The sequence below is a fragment of the Loxodonta africana genome, chromosome 16, assembly GCF_030014295.1.
Source record: "Loxodonta africana isolate mLoxAfr1 chromosome 16, mLoxAfr1.hap2, whole genome shotgun sequence".
In the NCBI taxonomy this organism is placed as follows: domain Eukaryota; kingdom Metazoa; phylum Chordata; class Mammalia; order Proboscidea; family Elephantidae; genus Loxodonta; species Loxodonta africana.
Window position 1 is genome coordinate 17,808,020 of NC_087357.1, and position 17,423 is coordinate 17,825,442.

The window sequence follows — 17,423 nt, forward strand, 5'->3', positions numbered from 1 at the left end:
TTTTTTTCACACACACCCTAATGGAATTTTTGAAAAGTATGTATGTACTCCTCACATATTTTTAAGTTGGCATTTAAAATAGTTTTTTTAACCATAAATTTAAATAGTTTGAGGGTATATTGTATATATTGACCTTTAAATATTAAATTATTACATTTAATATTATTATATTGCTCTTTTAAGCAATATAGTATAATGTGATAACATATAAATGTGATGAAAATGCAACACCATCATATTTAAAAATATGAACAAGTTATTGTTTTTAACAATCAAAAATTTTGTATTGTTTCTTTTGTGCCTTCAAACTATATTTTCATCCTACTTCCAACAGAAATTTTATCATACTCCAATATGCTTTTGGAGCCCTGGTGGCACAGTGGTTAAGAGTTCAGCTGCTAATCAAAAGGTCGGCAGTTCAAATGTACCAGCTGCTCCTTGGAAACCCTATGGGGTAGTTCTACTCTGCCCTCTGAGTCAGAATCAACTTGACAGCCACAACAGCCAACGACGCAACACAATATGCTTTTGATCATTTCAATTTTTTATTCATTACCTTATCTATTAAAGGAACTGCAGCAAATATCTGAATATGCTCAAACCAAAAAATCAAACTCACTGCCATCGAGTCCATCCCAACTCACAGCGACCCTATAGGACAGAGTAGAACTGTCCCATAGGGTTTTGAAGGTTGTAAATCTTTCAGAAAGCAGACTGCCACATCTTTCTCCCACGGAACCACTGGTGGTTTCAAACTGCCAATCTCTAGGTTAGCAGCCAAGCACTTCAACTGCTACACCACCAGGGCTCCCTCTGAATACAGTAAAAACAAACAAAAATAGTAGGAATTAAACTTTAAAGATTTCTTCTCACCATAAGGCTCTAAGTTTAAAATTTTTCTTTAGGATTGTGTTATCATAACAATTCTCAATGATACACAAAGGCTCAAGCACCATACATATAATAGGAATTTTGATAAATAATTTTTAGACGTGAAAAAGAAAATCGTATTGGAAACACATTGCTTAAGGAGATGGATGGGAAGATTTCGGAGCCTTGATTAAAGATCTTGATTTCTCAGACGGAAATATTGTCCCTTTGTTTCGCATTCTGGCTGTTTTTACACCTAGGACAATGTAACTCAGCAACGTAATCCTTGTATAGTGTCTACCACACAGTAGGTGCTCGCCCTCATTAAAGCTCTTTGTTGTTGGAAAATTGAAAGCACTGAAGCATGGAAGGCGTGGGTGGAAAAATCATCTGGTGTTTCCTTCCCTGCCCTCTCAAGAGCTTGGAGCAAACTTACCCCCTGGGTGTTAACTGTGAAGTACAAATACGGACTGAAAGCAGAGATGAACAAAGTGACCCTGAAGTGACACAATGGCACCTAGGTGTAAAAACGTGTGGAGGCGGAATCTGACCTCCTCTAACTTCACAACGGGAAAGGAGACGCAAGATCAACAGCCCAAGGCTGATTCCTGTGAGATGGAGGTCAGATATGCCTCCTCTCTCCGCCATCTTTACCAAATCTGACACCAGCCGTCCCTTCCACTGCACTCTCTACTTCTCTGCTGGCTTTGATACTTCATTGCAATGGCCGCACAGAACCCACAGGCCATACTCATGATTATGGGGTTTATTAGGGAAGTAACGGATTACAATGCAGGTTCAGGAACACTCACGATACAGCTCTTCCATCAGGACAGCCTCTTTTCAGCTGTGCTCACAGGCACCTCTCTCTCTCTCTGGCCCTAGACCTCTGCCCTGCTCAGGCAAGCGTTACAGAGATCTTTCAGCCCCTCCCAATAAGTCCCCAGCGTCACCCCAGGCACTCAGCTTTCTCCATCCATGGGTGAGGAAGCTCACTGCTTGGTCTCCTGCCAGTTTCTCCTGCCACTGCTTCTTCTCAGGGTTACAGCTCACTCTCTTTCTTGGTATCCTGGTTCCAGGAGCTTCTCAGTGCAGAGATCCCAGGTCCAAATGACACGCTGGCTCCTGGCTTCTCTTCCTTGGTGGTGGTGGGATCCTCTCTTACCCGCCTCTGGAATGGGTCATCTCAAGCGCAGCAAGACGGCAAAACTGACCAATGCCTTTTGTGGGCCACAACTACCGTATCTGCACAGTCCGGCTCAATTACTTCAGTGGGAGTCACAAGACCATGGCTAGAAAGGCCACACAAAAGTGATCCATCACACGGCATTAGGCTAGCAAAACCCGCTCTACTAGTTAAACCATGTATAGAGAAGGAAGGTGAAGTACCCAATAGAAAGCCAGGTACAGGAGACACAGGCTGTTCACCGAAGGGAAAGCCCAAATGCCTACTAAGCTCTTGAAGAGGCACTCAACTCACTAGTCATCAGATAAATGCCAATACAAATGACATGACATACAGCTCTATTCCCAACAGACTAGCAAAAATTAGGAAGTAGGGTAATGACATTTTGGGGGGAAGACTCAAGGAAATGAGGACTCTTTCCTCTGGGGTGGAGTGGGGACTGGTGTAGGCTTTCTGGAGAGCAATCAGGAAGTATTTGGTGAGATTAAGCCCACACCCTCTGAGTCTAGCAAACTCTACTCATCTGTGTCTCAGGAAATCCCTGCTTAGGTCCTAAGGGGACATGGACAGGGATAGTCACTGCAGCGTTGTCCATTGCAGTGGGAGGGTGGTGGCAACCCAGATTTCCATCACGAGGAAATAAATAGGTAAAACATACGAGATGCCCTCTGGGGAATACCACGCAGCCCTTAGAAGGAACACACTGGGTTACACACATGTCTGTGGGCAAATTTTACAGTCTTGAGAAGAGGAGAAGAGTAAGTTCTATAGCACTAACAAATATTTGCGCATAAAAGCACACAGATCTCCACTACATGTCATGAAGGCTTCATTCTTATTCAAAGGTATGTATCAAGTACATGGGAGTGGATACCTTCATGGGAGGGGCTCAGAGTGGGGGTCTGGGTGAGGCAGGAAGTCAACATAAACCAGGAGAGGGGTTTTTCAAGGACCGATAACTATGGTATGTTCAGAACCAAGGCAGGCGATTAACTCAAGTGTCTGTCCACAGATCACCAAAAAAGGGCGTGTCCATTGAAGGGGGCTGTGGGCATGGATGCCCAGGAAATGGAAAGGCTTTCAGTACAAAGTTGACTGTATTGGCCCACAGCTCATCTGTGGAACTATCTCCACGGGGTGCTGTCTCTGTCTGAAGGTCGAGTTGGTTCCAACTCATGGCGACTCTGTGTACAACGGAATGAAACACTGCCTGGTCCTGCACCATCCTCACAATCATTGCTATGTTTGAGCCCATTGTTGAAGCCTCTGCGTCAATTCATCTCATTGACGGTCTTCTTCTTTTTCACTGACCCCCCCTACTTTACCAGGCATGTTGTTCTCCAGGGACTGGTCCCTCCTGATAACATGTCGAAAGTAAGTGAGAAAAAGTCTCGCCATCCTCCCTTCTAAGGAACATATCAGCTATACTTCTTCCAACACAGATTTGTTCGTTCTTTGCCCACACCGTAATTCAAAGGCATCAATTCTTCTTTGGTCTTCCTTATTCATTGTCCAGTTTTCGAAGCATATGAGGGCATTGAAAAATACCATTCGTTGGGTAAGGTGTACCTTAGTCCTCAACGTAACATCTTTGCTTTTTAATACTTTCAAGAGTTCTTTCGCAGCAGATTTGCCCAATTCATCATTTGATTTCCTGACTCTTACTTCCGTGGGCGTTCATTGTGGATCCAAGTAAAACAAAATCCTTGACAACTTCAATGTTTTCTCCTTTAATCATGATGTTGCATATTGGTTCATTTGTGAAGATTTTTGTTTTCTTTATGTTGCGGTGTAATCCATACTGAAGGCTGTAGTATGATCTTCATCAGTAAGTGCTTCAAGTTCTCTTCACTTTCAGCAAGCAAGGTTGTGTCATCTGCACGTCACAGGTGTTAGTCTTCCCAATCCTTTTGCTGCGTTCTTCTTCATATAGTCCAGCTTCTCAGATTATTTGCTCAGCATATGGGTTGAATACATATGGTGAAAGGACACAACTCTGATGCACAACTTTCCCAACATTAAATGCAGTATCCCCTCGTACTGTTTGAATGACTGCCTCTTGGTCTAGGTACAGGTTCTGCATGAGCAGAATTAAGTGTCCTAGAATTTCCATTCTTCGCTATGTTATCTATAATTTGTTATGATTCACACAGTCAATTACCTTTGCATAGTCAATAATACACAGGTAAATATCTTTCTGGTATTCCCTACTTTCAGCCAAGATCCATCTGACATCAGCAATAATATCCCTCCTTCCAGGTCCTCTTCTGAATCTGGCTTGAATTTCTGGCAGTTCCCTGTCCATGTACTGCTACAACCACTTTTGAATGACCTTCAGCAAAATTTTACTTGCCTATGACATTAATAATATTATTCGATAATTTCCACATTCTGTTGGATCATCTTCTTTGGAATGGGCACAAATACGGATCTCTTCCAGTCATTTAGCCTGGTAGCGGTCTTCCAAATTTCTTCCAGTTTCATAGATGAGTGAGCACCGCCAGCTCTGCATCAGTTTGTTGAAACATCTCGATTGGTATTCCGTCAATTCCTGGAGCCTTGTTTTTCGCCAACGCCTACAGTGCAGCTTGGACCCCTTCCTTCAATACCATCAGTTCCTAATCATGTGCTACCTCCTGAAATGATTGAACATCAACCAGTTCTTTTTGGTACAGTGCTTCTCTGTGTTCCTTCCATCTTCCTTTGATGCTTCCTGTGTCATCGAATATTTTGCCCATAGAGTCATTCAGTATTGCAACTCGAGGCTTGAATCTTTTTTTTCAGTTCTTTCAGCTTGAGAAATGCTGAGTGTGTTCTTGACATTTTGGTTTTCTAACTTCAGGTCTGGGCACATTTCATCATAATACTTTATTTTGTCTTCTCAAGCCACCCTTTGCAATCTTCTGTTCAGTTCTTTTGGAAACACTGGTGGCATAGTGGTTAAGTGCTACTGCTGCTAACCAAAGGGTCGGCAGTTCGAATCTGCCAGGCGCTCCTTGGAAAATCTATGGGGACAGTTCTACTCTATCCTATAGGGTCATTATGAGTCGGAATCAACTAGATGGCACTGGGTTTTTTTGGTTCAGTTCTTTTACTTCATCATTTCTTCCTTTTGCTTTAGCTACTCCACACTCAAAAGCAAGTTTCAGAATCTCTTCTGACATCGATTTTGGTCTTTTCTTTCTTTCCTGTCTTTTTAGTGACCTTGCTTTCATCATGTATGATGTCCTTCATGTCATCCCACAACTCACCTGATCTTCGGTCATTAATGTTCAACGTGTCACATCTATTCTTGACATGGTCTCTAAATTCAGGTGGGATATACTCAGGGTCATAGTTTTGCTCCCATGGACTTGTTTTAAATTTCTTCAACTTCAACTTGAACTTGCGTATGAGCAATTGATGATCTGTTCCACAGTTGGTCCCTGGCCTTGTTCTGACTGATGATACTGAGCTTCTCCATCATCTCTTTCCACAGATGTAGTCAATTTGATTCCTGTGTATTCCATCTGGTGAGGTCCACGTATATATAGTTGCCTTTTATATTGTTGAAAAAAGGTATTTACAATGAATAAGTCACTGGTCTTCCAAAATTCTATATCATTCAATCTCCAACATCATTTCTATTACCAAGGCCATATTTTCCAACTACTGATCATTCTTCTTTGTGTCCAACTTTCAAATTCCAATCACTGGTAATTATCAATGCATCTTGATTGCATGTTTTGTCAATTTTAGACTGCAGAAGTTGGTAAAAATCTTTCATTTCTTCATCTTTGGCATTAGTGGTCGGTGTGTAAATTTGGATTAACTGGTCTGCCTTGTGGGCATATGGATATTATCTCGTATGGATATTATTTCACTGACAGTGTTGTATTTCAGGATAGATCTTGAAATGTTCTTTTTGGCAATGAATGTGACACAACTTCTCTTTGGTTTGTCATTCCTGGCATAGGAGGCCATATAATTGTCTGATTCCAAATGGCCAGTACCAGTCCATTTCAGCTCACTAATGCCTAGGATATTGATCTCTACATGTTCCATTTCATTTTTTAGGACTTCCAATTTTCCTACATTTTATACTTCATACATTCCATGTTCTGTTTGTTAATGGATGTTTGCAGCTGCTGCTTCTCTCATTTTGAGTCATGCCGCATTATCAAATGAAGGTCCCAAAAGCTTGACTCCATCCCCGTCATTAAGGTTGACTATACTTTGAGGAGGCAGCTCTTCCCCAGTCATATTTTGAGTGCCTTCCAACCTGAGGGGCTCATCTTCCAGCAATATATCAGACAATATTCCACTGCTTTTTTTATTTATAAGGTTTTCACTGTCCAATCTCTTTTGGAAGTAGACCATCATGTCCTTCTTCCTGGTCTATTTTGTCTGGAAGCTCCACTGAAACCTGTCCTCCATGAGTGACCCTGCTGGTATTTGAAATACCCGTGGCAAAGCTTTCAGCATCACAGCAACACACAAGCCACCACAGCACGACAAACTGACAGATGAGTGGTGGTGGAAAATGGTACCAGATGAAAACTGAGATCTTCAGAAAAGAATGAAGAGTATCGAAAAAGGTAAGTAGCCAGCTAAGTGCAAAAGACTTTTATTTTTTTTTAACTTTTCCCTCTTAATTTCTTTAGAAATATTTATTTAAAATTAAAATTATAACCTTGTTTTAAGAAGTTTATGACATGTAGCTTATTACTTATGACAACTGTAACTTAGAGGATGGGGAGAATATGCACTTATATATATAGTGGCCAGATTTCTATATTTTACCTGAAGTAGTATACTATTAACTGCAAGTGAACTGTGGAAAATTAAGATGTATATTGTAATCCCTACAGCAACCATTGTAAGAATAATGCAAAAAAGAGCAGCTAAACAGCTAAAATTAAATGGAATTTTAAAAAATGCTTAAATAATTAAAAAAAGGAGAAACAGATTAATAAAAAACAGAGGAGACAAGTAGCTCAGTGACTCGGTGGTTAAGAGCTCGGCTGCTAACCAAAAGGTCAGCAGTTCGAATCCACCAGCTGCTCCTTGGAAGCCCTTTGGGGCAGTTCTACTCTGTCCTATAGGGTTTCTATGAGTTGGAATCAACTCCTCGGCCACGAGTTTGGTTTTTGGTTTTAGATATATGAATAAGTACATTAAATGTTAACGGACACTTTAATTAAAAGACAAAAATTGTTAGAATGGCTAAAAAAATACAATTCCCAACTCTATGTCATCCATAAGAGACACCCTTTAAATATGACGATACAGATATGCTGGAAGTAAACGGATGGAAAAGATATCATTTAAAGTGTCAGCATAAGAAAGCGGAAGTGACTGTACTGATACAGATAAAATAGATTTCAAATCAAAATTTTAAACAGAGGTAAAGAAGGAAATTTCACAGTGATAAAAGGGGTCGATTCAACAGGAAGACATAACAATCACAGTGTGTATGCACCCGACGATACCAACCAAAAAACCAAACCAGTTGCCATGAGTTGATTCCCACTCATGGCGCCCCCGTATGTTTCAGAGTAGAACTTCGCGTAGGGTTTTCAGTGGCTGTGACCATTGTAGAAGTAGATCACCCGGCCTTTCTTTTAAGGCATCTCTGGGTGGATTTGAATTGCCAACCTTTCAATTTAGGAGCCGAGTGCTTAAGCATTTGTGCCACTCAGAGACTCCACTCAATAACAGAGCTTCAAAATTTATGAAACAAAAGCAGACAGAATTAAAAGAAGTAGACAATTCTACAACCATAGCTGGAGAATTGAGCGCCCTTTCTCAACAATTGATAGGCTATCTAGACCAAAAAAAAAAAAAAAAATCGCCTGACGTAGAAGATCAGAACAGTACTATTACCATAAATTGATCTTTATGGAACACTCCACTGAACAAAAGCAGACCTCAACGTTCTTTTCACGTCCTCACGGAAAGTCTTAGCCAGGTCTGCTTCACTCAACCAGAGGGCTTTTTTCTATGCACTTCTTTCTTCCGGTTGTTTAACAAACATATAATGAAACAACAATTAAAAAACAAATTCCATTCTCATGCTTTTCTGAGTTCTTCTGCCTCTGCACTGCGGAAGGGTCTTTTGTCTGTAAAATTTAACCAAATAGACTGTTCCGGTTTTAAGAGGTAACGGCAAAGCCAACGTCAATTTACTTGAAGGATGCCTTGCTGACTGCCAATGAAATTAAGATATAGATGCTCTAACTGAATAATTCAATCATTAGATTAACTGGCCTCATACCATTATCTGAACCATGTGGGTCTCCAGGTTTGGCCGCTTTAATAGAATCACTACCCTTTCTGAGGATATTTGCTGTAATTGGAGGCTGCAGAGGAGCCGGCCAGCTATGATTAGCTTTATGTGGCCTTGATCCTCCTGTCTCACCTGGACTACACAATCGCCCCCAATGGCCTCCCCGATGTCCACCAGCCTCCCACAGTCCACCCTCCTCACCAGCCAAAGAGAGCCCCAAAACACTGACGTGGTCAAACCACTCCCTCCCTAAAAACCTTCAGTGGCCCTGCTCTTGGATAATGTCCAATGTCTTCCACATGGCCCAGCCACTCTCTCCAGCTCCATGGGCCACACTCCCCCTTCCCCTCTGATCTAAAATCAGATTCCATTGTAATTATCTGGGCTGTTGCATGGTTCAGATGTCATCTGTACCCCCTGGGCTAGCATTCTACCCTGAGGAGCCCTGGCCTGGGTAGCCCTGTCTGAGTTGGGCCCTGCAGCCTCCACCCCTCCTCTCACACCACTCGCCCCTGCCTCCCCCTTCCGGCCACACTTCCGGCCACAATGGGCTCCTTACTGTAAGGGTTATTTGCTCCACTGCTTTGCACACTCTGTTCCTTCTGCCTCAGAAGCTCTTCCTCTCACTCTTTGTCTGGTTATCTCTTTCTCATTCCTAGTCTTCCACCTGTTCTCCCTACATACTCTTCTCCTTCCAGCTGTTCTCCTTCCTACCCAGGGCCTTTGCTTGGCAGGACTTTCTGCCTAGAGTGCCCTTCCCCCTTTTATCTAGTTAATTTCCCCTTAGCCTTTATATATTAGGTCAGATTTTCTTCTCAGGGAGGTCTTCCCTGGGCCCTATGCACTTGTCCTTAAGCTGCTCATTCCTGGCACTTCTCCTTACAATCACATTGTACTAATGTGACTGTGATTCACGTCTGGCTTCTCCATTCCTCCCCCCTGTAAGCTCAGGGCAGGCAAGGGCCTTCGGGGCTTTGCTCACCCCTGCATCTTCAGAGCTCCACACTGTGCTGGCACAGAGTAATAAGAAAGAAAAAAAAAAAAAACCTCGTTGCCAGTCAAGTCAATTCCGACTCGTAGCAACCCTACAAGACAGAGTAGAACTGTCCCGTAGAGTTTCCAAGGAGCGTCTGGTGGATTTGAACTGCTGACTTTTCTGATTAGCAGCCTGTGGCTCTTAACCACTGCACCACCCAGGCTCCCAAAACCCATTGCCTTCGAGTCAGTTCTGACTCATAGCGACCCTAGAAGACAGAGTAGAACTGTCCCATAGAGTTTCCAAGGAATGGCTGGTAGATTCGAACTGCTGACCTTTTGGTTAGCAGCCTGAGCTCTTAAGTGTGCAATAAATGCTTGTAGTTTATGCAAGTTCCCTGTTCACTTCAGCAGTGAGGTCATCAGAAGGCCTCATCAATTGTCAGTTCCCCCCATGGAACCTCATCCTAACTGCCTGTCTCCTCGAGGACTCAGGGGCACTCTGCCTAGTCCGGCCTCCACACCTTTTCATAAGTGATTTCATCTGCCTGGAGCGCCCACCCCCTTCCTCTACAAATCCAAGCCCTTGTCTCCTCCAACCTGGTTTGGCTTGGAAAACCTCTTTCCCATCATCCCACCAACTGGCCAGTTTATGATGCAACAAGAGATTGCTGTGTGTGCCCCAATTAATTGGATCTTTTATGCCCCCCTCCTTTCCAATAGAAGTTACCTGCAGCAACATGCCCCCCATCTGTGTTCCTATGTTCCTTCCTGACTCGAGTCTTTGCTTAAGTAGTTCTCCCACCTCAGATGTCCTTCCTGCCCTTGGCCAGAGGAGTCTAGCCAGAGCAAAATGTCCAGATGTCATCACATAGACACCTCTACACCATCAAAGCTGGAGACCCACAGCCACAGCATTGGCTTCCTCCAACTCTCTGTCAAATGGCTCATCTTCTTTCTTCAACCCCTCATCCTCCTCCCCTCTCCCTCCAGGCCCTGTCACCATCTCCTGCTGCTCCAGCAGCCACCTAGCTGGTCTCTCTGGGACCAAGTGCCACCTTTCACCCAACAATGACTCAGGGGTCCCTCCCCAGCTCAAAAGCCTAAGGTGGCTCCTTAATACCTCATGTCTGAACCCTTCTGCCTGGCCCTCAAGGTTGTCTGTAATTCTCCCCCAAATCCCACCCTCTGCTCTGGTCTGACTGATCCCTTCTTGCCCCAGAAACAGTCACCATTCTTGTTGTTTTCCTCATCCTTCTTCTGGCCCCAGAGCCCAACTCAAAATCTTTCTCTGCTGGGGAACTCAAGCCTTAGATGACTACGGCAGCCTTCCTTGGGGTTCTACCTCTCAGAACACATCACAGCCTCATAGGCTGTTCCCTCATAAAGCATTTGCCAGCTTGCATTGTTCCCTGATCAGCTCACCTGGGCCCATTCTTCTCCCTTCCCACCATCACCACACCCAACTTGACTGTTGGCTTCCTGAAATCAAATGGGGATGTTTCCTTCTTCTGTCCCCCAAAGGCAGCTTGCACAGTGCCACTCTCAGAGTAAGTCCACAGACCTAGCATCAGATGGGAGTTAAGAGCCCTGGGGTCAGAGCTAACTCTGCCCCAGCCAGCTGGGCCTCTGTTTCCTCATGTGTGCAGACAGTGGATGGACCGTGTAGACACGTACTATCCAATATGGTAGCCATTCGCCCCATGTGGCCATGGAGCGCTTGCAATGTGGCTAAGCCAAATCAAGTTGTGCTGGAAGTGCAAAATACACACTGAATTTCAAAGACTTAGTATGAGAAAAATGTAAAATATTTCATTAGTAATTTTATATTGTTTGCATGTTGAAATGATAATATTTTAGATAAATTGGGTTAAAAAGAATATAATCCATTGCTGTCACTTCTGACTCATAGCAGCCCTACAGGACAAAGTAGAACTGCCCTATAAGGTTTCCAAGGCTGTAAACTTTACAGAAGCAGACTGCCACATCTTTCTCCCAAGGAACCACTGGTAAGTCCAAGTCACTGACCTTTTGATTAGTTTAACCACTGCACCACCACAGCTCCTTAAATATAGTATTAAAAATAATTTCATCTGTGTCTTTTTACTTTTTTAGCGTGGCTGTTAGAAAGTGTTAAAGTACCTACGTGGCTCACATTTGTGGTTTGCATTATATTTCTGTTGGATGGCACTAGGATAAAACGTCAGTGCTGGAAGGGCCTTCAGGTCTGCCTTTTACACACAAGAAACCAGGCCTAGAGAGGGACGGTGCCTTGCTCCAGGCCACACATGTGTGAGAACACAGCAGTGAGTATTAGACCTCTGCCTTCTAGACCTTAGCGGTTCAAGGGCAGATGATGCCCAGCGCTGCAGGTGCCAACAGGTGGTCCTCAGCAGCACAGGACTCTGGGAGGGGCCGTCAACTTAGGATGCAGCTCCTGCCCAGAGTTGTCTTCACCCACTTGCTATGCCGACTGCACACCCAGATGTCCGCAGGGCAGACCCTTCAGTGCATAATCAATAGCCCAATAGGGCAGGCTGCAAAGATCCAAACCTAATTATTTTGTTCAGAAACTTGTCTGTAACTAAAAGACATCTGAGAAATCACTGCCACCATCTGGGAGGGGGGAGAGAAATCCCGTCATTATGTTCGGATTGGATTTATATTGACTGTTGTCTTATTGTAGAAGATCTTGTCTCCCTGTGAAACCATTGTTTGGACGCCACAGGAAAAGAGCAAACACACAGAGCGGAGAGCTTTCCCTTGTCTAGGAGTCTTTTTGGAACGTTCTGGCCCACCCTTTTTGCACAGGTGGCCCAAGGTGCTATTGACAGGGTGACTGCCTGGGCCTCATTTGTCAAATTCCAGATTTTGCCACCTTAATTCCTCTGAGGAGAGTGGAAGATGAATTCCTTCAAGATGGCAGCATGGAGGGACCCAGCGCCTGCCACAACCCTAGACATTTCCCAAACCTCCCACGTGGGGGAAAATACTTAAGGGCGAGAAATCCTCTGAAAATTAGTTAAGAAGTTTGTCAAGTTATTTGTATGACTGCAGTATTGCAGTAGGAAAAACCTGGAAACTTCTGGAATGTCTGTACAAAGGGGCCTCCGAAAGTAAGTGATGGTCCCCCTTACACTGGAATACCAAGCAGCCATTTAAGATGGCTCGGTGTCTACCATGGAGAAATCTTCAAGACATTATTCTTTAGTGAAACCAAAACCCACAGGATAGTATGTCTGGTATGACCCAATATATTCAAATAAACACATTCATTTAAAAGGCTATACCTACACCTGCTACTGGGAAATGCATCTCTTCTGGGTGGGTCCCCCACCAAGGTGTTGACAGGAGCGAAAGTAGAGGTGCTAGGGGTAGGCCAGGGTGAAGACTGGTACTTTCCACTTAGAATTTTATGCCTTTCCATCATATGTTGTGAAGTTTTATACACCCCAAAGTGCTAATGCTTTTTTTCTTACATTTTTATCATGAGATATGTATTCAGGAGGGCACAAAACTTATATATGTAGTGTAAAGAATAATTGCCCATAAAATGGTGCAGTCACTGTGGAGAACATTTTGGTGGTTCCTCAAAAAGTTAAAACATAGAGTTACCATAGGACCCAGCAATTCTACTCCTAGGTATATGCCCAAAAGACTTGGAACCAGGGACTCAAACAGATACTTGCTACAGTGAACAACCCTTATGACCACACCTTTTCATGCTTATCAAATATCACCTTCAGGGAAGTCCCTAGGATTGATGTGGCTGGGTCAAAAACTGGGGAATTTTTCATTTTGTGTAGAGTCCATTTCAAAAACCCATTCCCCCGAATTCTTCTGGCAGGGGTGGGTAGTTGGGAGCTAAGGAGCGACAAACAGGGCTCAACCCAAAGTTGAGGCTGCAAGAGGGCTGGGGTGGGCTCAGCAGAGGCATGGAAAGGGGGACTATTGGACCTCAGGGTCTGAGTGAAATGGGGTTGCCACCTTAGGTGGAGGCCACCCTGAAGGCCAGGGGCATCAATACCTACCCACCCTAGAAGGGCAGGAGCCCTCTGATTTGCAAAGAGCCCAAATGGGGTGTCCAGCCTCTCAGAAGCCAATCTGTGTGTAGCCATCACAGGCTTCCTCAGAGTAACTATTCTGAGAGTGTTGACCATCTACCTCTTAAATTGGGAGTTACAGAATCCCTAAAGATGATATCTGAAAAGGCCTTGGGGGTGTGTCACCCTCAAAAACGAAGTTCTCTCTTGCTGTTTGAGGGTTTCCCCTTTGTTGTCAGAGTCACAGAACACTTGATCCAGGATGGCACTGGATGAGAACCACTGATGTGGAGATCTACTAGAAAAGATGCCATTTCACCCAAACTTGTCTCAGCAGCTTCCACGTCGGGGCCTGTCCTTGGGCTGCGATGGCCGGGTTAGAAGGTGAAGTGGGCTGTAAAGTGTGTGCCCACCAACCAGCCCTTTCCCTCCGTCCCTCCCTCCCCAGAGGACAAGGGAGACACTGGTGGCTCTAAACTCCATAAATCTCCCAAGTCTGAGAAGCTGAGAGGCCGCCAGTCCTGTGTCACCCATCTTCACTGCAGGCTTCCAGGGTGCCCAGGACATGCGGAGCAAATCTAACATGACCTCTAATCTCCTCATGGACCCGGTGATGGTGACCCAAGAGAGCAAAGTTTCAACAGCCCTGGGCACATGGTGAGGCAACTTGCCCAAGTTCAGGGTGTTTTGGCATAAGCCAGGGCTTTGAACTGGTTCATTTGCTTTTTCCACTCCAGATATACTGAGTCAGAATCTACATTTTCTAAAAAGAAAATTCCACATTCTAAAACATAGATTCAGTGTATCTGAGGCAGAAAATCCAATTCTCAGCAGGGGGTCGAACCTGGAAAAAAAAATCAGTTTGAAGCCCTAATATAAGCTGCTTTCCAATCCAGAATCCCGCTCTGCATTCGTTTGGCCTTCAGGGAGACGGGGAATGTGCATCCTAAAGAAATAGCTATAAGAAGATGTGGCCTGAGGGTAAAAACAACGGACTTGAACCTGGAGGGGACCCAGCCATCGAGATTTGGCCCTGAACGAAATTGTCTGGATTTGTTGTGTTACTAAGGCTTTCCTGCAGCTCCTCAAGACGAGGGAAAGTCAATAAAACGCCCTGTCCTGACCTGATTCCTGTTTCTCTGCCCAGACAATAGAAATGGCTTTTGGGGAAGACTAAATTCATCTTCGTAACTGGGGCCTGATATCCACAGTCAGCTGCTGAGAAGGAAGGAGAGAAAGGGTGTAGCTGATGGGCCACTTTGTGCACTGTCCACTAGGCTCTCTTGCCTGCATTTCAAGGAAAGACTCAGAATGAGTAGCACCAAGAGGGCCCCAGCACCTCATCCAATAACATTCCCTCAGCAGACATCTGTGCTCTGAAAACACGCAGTGCAGCTGGGGAGAGGACAGACCCCAAGTCATCACTGAGCAGTTTGGGGACAGGTCAGCGGGGGGTGATGTGAGTGAGCTCAGAGGAGGGGGCCTCCTGAAGGAAGGGGCCAGGAGCGGGGCCTTAAGTCCAGGTGGGATTGCAGAGGCTGAGATGGGCAGATGCTAGGAGTGAAGCCATCGGTCTGTTGGTGTTAGCTGCACTGAATCAGCCCCAGATTCGTGGTGGCCCCATGCACAGTGGAACAAAGCACTGCCTGGCTCTGTGCCGTCCCCATGATGGGTTGTAGACTGGACCACGTGGGGTTGCCATGAGTCCAAATCGACTAATTTATGGGGGCAGTGGTGGTTCACTGGTAGAAGAATTCCCACCTTCTGTGTGGGAGACCCGGGTTCAATTCCTGGCCAAAGCACCTGAGGCACAGCCACCCCAGTCTGTCAGTGGAGGCTTGGGTGTTGTTACGACGTTGAACAGATTTCAGCAAAGCTTCCAGCCTAAGATGGACTAAGAAGAAAGGCCTGGCAATCCACTTATGCAAATCAGCCCATGAAAACTGTATGGATCACAATGGTCCAATCTGCCCTTGGTCTACCTGATGAGAAAGATACCTGGCAGACCCGCTCTCTTCTCAGCACTATCGGAGGCCCTGACTTCGTTTAAAGTGAAGGCGGGATGTCAGGCTTCAGTCCCAGGCTTCAGACTTCCATCCTAAATGTTCCCTGTATCATGTTCCCTATATCGGCCCCTACACGGCCTAACAGCCAGGAGAGCCTGCAGGCCCCTTAGCTGTCAACATCACAGAACATTCCATCTGGACAAAGCCTTAGTGAACCCTTGGCCAATGGTTTCACCCCCCTCCCCCTTCTTTTTTTGTTTTAACTTCTGGGCTTCTTTCATCAAACAATGTGTTGAAGGGAAGTGGAAAATATAAAGCAGAGAAAAGCAAAGCTGCTCAGGCCAAAACAGGGGTGGGAGACACAGAACTTCACCTGGATTTCAGAAAACACTGAAAAAAAACCCTGATACCACAATAACCCACTGCCATGGAGTCGATTCCAACTCATATCGACCCTGTAGGATGGAGTAGAACTGCCCCATAGGGTTTCCAAGGCTGTAATTTTTACAGAAGCAGACTGCCACATCTTTCTCCCGTGGATCCACTGGTGAGTCTGAACCAGTCACCTTTCAGTTAGCAGCCAAGCACTTAACCACTGTGCCACAAGAGCTCCTGTTACAACTGTATATACACCTATATATATACACGTATATATGCAAAAAAGTGAATCTAGACCAAGACCTTACACCTCTTTCACCAAAGAAAGAAAGAGGAGAAGGAGAGAAGGAAGGAAGGGAGGAAGAGAAAGAAAGAAAACCCCTGGGCTACTGCAACCCTCTTGTTGTACACTGGGGAAACTGAGGCAGTGGTCTAGAGAGAGCAGAGACCTCATCGGTCTTGTACCACACTGAATCCCCAGTGCCTACCTCAGAGCTCAATCAATATGTGCTGGGTAAGTGGCATACAGGGGGTTGCCAACCAAGATGCTGCCAGCCTTTCCATGGCCATCTCTGTCTTACTACAAATGCAATTGCCTTTTGAAGAGACTAATGAGGGGTTTGAACCTCGAAGAGCATCCCTTAATTGCCTATGTTTTGAATCTATAGCATTTAAAAGGGTTTTCTTCTCTGATCTAAATGGCAAGAACAAAAGCAGAGCACTAAAGGGCCCAGAAAGATTAAAAGGAGCCACAATTTGCATCCAAGGCTGAGGCGTCCTTTGTTGTCCTGTATCTAAGTCAACTTCAAAGTTCATTGCAGAACAGAGAGGCACATTGGTTCCCAATCCCCATGGCAACAGCCTAGCTGCCAGGCTGCTCCCACCCTGGACAGCCTGCTGCCAGCTGTGTGAGCCTCCTGGGGAGCTGGGTGGGGTGGAGGGCATGGGGGCCACAGAGGGTGGAGAGTTTAAGAACCTAGCTCAGCCTGAGCACCTGTCATCCATGGGGTGGGGGTTGAGGGGGTCTGGGTCACCGCCTTGATCAGATGTATCTTCACCCAGCAAACATACACGAATACCCACTACGTGCCTTGCATCACAGGGCAGCCCTTCAGGGTTATCCCTCTAGTGCCTGGCACACAGTTGTCATTCCACAAAGGCTGTGAATGAGTAAATGAATGAACCAGTAACCAGAGTCACCCAGGAGCTTCTAAAATATACAAGTGCTGGCACCCATCAGAATCTCTGGGAGGATTACTCAAGACTGAGGTTTCTTAAACACAGCCCACACACCTCTCAAGTATGAGTGGGAGGGAGAAAAGGAATCACTTGGCCTGAATCACAGGAAGGCTGGAGCCACCACCACTGAGATGGGGAGGACAAAGCACACAGCAGAACCCACATGCCACCTTCAGCATCCTGGGGACCAGATCACCCGCCACCTCCCACCCATCAAAGCACCCCCAAACCATGAGGGTCAGCAGGACAACATGCTAACCCCATCCTCTCTGGACAGAGACCCAGAAGCAGGATTCCATCGGTCTAAGGTCATGTGGCAGGGCACCAGGTCCCCTCTGTCCCCAACAATCCCCAAGGAAGCATAAGTCCTTTTTCACCCCCTTCCTGTCAAGCTTGCCTGTCCTCAGACCTCTCCCTAAAGCAGAGGTTCTCAACCCACCTTGGGGAGAATGATCCAG

The 17,423-nt window shown here is 45.3% G+C and overlaps 1 long non-coding RNA gene across 1 annotated transcript; it reads left to right on the top strand.

Moving 5' to 3' along the window:
- The first annotated feature begins 3,440 nt into the window (after window positions 1-3,440).
- Window positions 3,441-11,626, top strand: LOC135227894 (uncharacterized). The gene is made up of 3 exons (XR_010318055.1): window positions 3,441-6,633; window positions 11,212-11,308; window positions 11,415-11,626. It is a non-coding gene; the product is annotated as an uncharacterized LOC135227894 (long non-coding RNA).
- Window positions 11,627-17,423: the final 5,797 nt, after the last annotated feature.